The following is a 2,350-nucleotide window of genomic DNA, read 5'->3' as shown; positions in this document are numbered from 1 at the left end:
ATGCACGGCTTGGTGTTTAAAACCTAACTGCTTATTATTTATACTCATTTCAATATTGTATTGATATCGTGCTGTCTACATATTATAGAACAGAACGGCAAACATTCCCACATATCTCTGAATAACAATATATTTTTCACCCTATAAAGGGAATCCCATAGGTATCTGAACCAGCCCCTTAATTCAAAAACCACCACGTTTATTTGTTCTAATTGGTAATTGTATTATATTTGATGCAACTTCATCTAATTAAAGCGGGTATTTAAATTGAATTTAATAAATAATTACGTTAGTATTTAATTTTCTTAGAGACATATCCCACCAAAAAAAAGAACCGTTCTTGTGGTGCTTTTTGCCACTAGGCCACAACGCATTCATCAGACAGAGAGGAGGAATTTGTCGTTTTATCAGATGAAAAATATGACTATAAAAAAAACAACCCAGAAACAATACATAAACAAAAAAGCATTGAGGGAAAATAATGATGCCGACGACTGGTTGATGTAGTGGAGACACAAATGAGCAATTTAATTAGATAAATAGCTTGGAAATAAAATCCAATACTGTTTATTCTTCTCGTGTGATAAATACAGTAAGACAACCGAGGAATGCTATTGAAATCTTTTTTTTTTTTTTTATTAATTTGGCAAAACAATAAACGATAACGATCAAAAATAGGACCAGAACCGCGAGCTGCGCCGTCAAACGCGCACGACGGGAAAATCGGAGGGAAATGGAACAAAAGGTGCAAAAGGGTCACCTGCTTCATTTGAAGAAGATTTACTTCAAAACAATACGTAGTTTAGCATCAATGAGACGATGCGAAGGAATTTAAGGAATTCCAAACAGATTTAACAATAAACGCCCAGTCCGGGGTAATACATTTTTTTTTTTTTTTTTTTTTTTTTAATGAAATTAAAAGACGCCGGGTCACAATTTGATCCTAAATAAACTGCCTTCATTTCCATTTGAAATGAATAACAAGTACGTTCCTCTGTGGCTCGGCGCGTGTAGGTCCACTGCGTGTGTGTGTGTGTGTGTGTGTGTGTGTGTGTGTGTGTGTGTGTGTGTGTGTGTGCGTGTCCGTGCGTTGCGCGCGCGCGCTCCCTACGACTGTCCGCTCCTCTTTTTTTTTTTTTTTTTTTTTTTTGTGCGGCGCTGCTGGTGATCCGATAGTTGTGCGAGCCACCACTAGTCGCCCCCAGTGCTCTTGCAGTCTCCACTCCCTTCCCTTTCCCTCACCGCGCCGACTCTTTAACGTCACGTCCGCACTTGAACTTGAATTTTTATCCCATTGTGAGGATCCGGACCCAGCCACAGAGGCACCGGGAGCCGGGGGATGCGGAGGACTCCACGCTCACAAGGAAGAGAGAAGGAAAGAAAGGAAGGGAAGGAAGGGAAGGAAGGAAGGGGGGGGGGGGAGAGAGAGACACGCGCGCGCAAGGGGGTCTTGATTTCTCGGGGCGGACGGAGGTATCGCGGGCTATCGCAGTCTCCGAAGCCCCCTGCCCCACCACCTCCCACCTACCACCTACCCACCACCCACCACCTCCACCTACACGCCACCCGGACCCGGACCCCCGGCTCTCCGCAGAGGAGCCGCCGTGCAGAGGGGCGCAGGTACTCGGGCTCCGCACCGGCAAGAAGTCGTCAAGTGCCCGGAAGAAAAGAGGAAAAGAAAAGTGGATCCGTATTTCAAATTTGATACATCCATCCCTTTTCCACCCTCAAGTTTCTTCTTCTTCTTCTTTTTTGGTCAGTTTTTAATTCTTCTTTGATAAATAATCAGACAGCCGTGTCCGGCGCGTCCTGAGACCGGACCCCCTCCCTACCTGACAGCGCTGCGCGCTGCGCTCCGACCACCGCAACCTCCCGCCGAGGAGGAGGACCAGGGCAAGCCAGGGGTGTGCATCCCTCAACCCCCCCCCGCCCGCCCCCCCTAAAAAACAGACACCGGAGGATGATTTAAAGGAGGAAAAACAAAAAAAGAAAACAAAAACAACAACAGACAAAACAAAGAAAAAAAAAAAAAAAAGCTTTTCTTTTCCATCCATCCCATCCCTCCATCCTTCCCAATTGACTCGATGGTGTCGGAGTCGGAGACGGAGCGTTGACCGGACAGGACCGCAGCCCGGGCATTACCGCCCCTCCGCCCCCCACCACCACCCCGCACGATTTGAAGGCTCTGCGCCCCCCACCCCCCACCCCCACTCCCCCCCCCCCCCCAAAAAAAAGTCAAGTCAAGAAAGTTTTGTGTGGAGGTCCCTTCCAGAGTTGTGTTGTCGTCGTCGTCGTCGGGGTTGGGGTGGAGGGCGGGTGGGGGAGAGCCCGCGGAAGGAAGGAAGATAGG

The 2,350-nt window shown here is 47.7% G+C and overlaps 1 protein-coding gene across 1 annotated transcript in view; it reads left to right on the top strand.

Moving 5' to 3' along the window:
• The first annotated feature begins 1,791 nt into the window (after positions 1–1,791).
• bcl11ba (BCL11 transcription factor B a) overlaps positions 1,792–2,350 on the top strand; it is a 49,407-nt gene continuing 48,848 nt past the window's right edge. The window contains 1 exon segment of the mRNA XM_080012816.1: positions 1,792–2,350. This exon segment is cut by the window's right edge and continues 119 nt beyond it. The gene's annotated coding sequence lies outside the window, so the exon portion shown is untranslated.

Source organism: Zeus faber (genome assembly GCF_960531495.2).
Source record: "Zeus faber genome assembly, chromosome: 13".
Lineage (NCBI taxonomy): Eukaryota > Metazoa > Chordata > Actinopteri > Zeiformes > Zeidae > Zeus > Zeus faber.
Note: the sequence above shows the minus strand (reverse complement) of the source record. Positions and strands in the feature narration are given on the sequence as shown.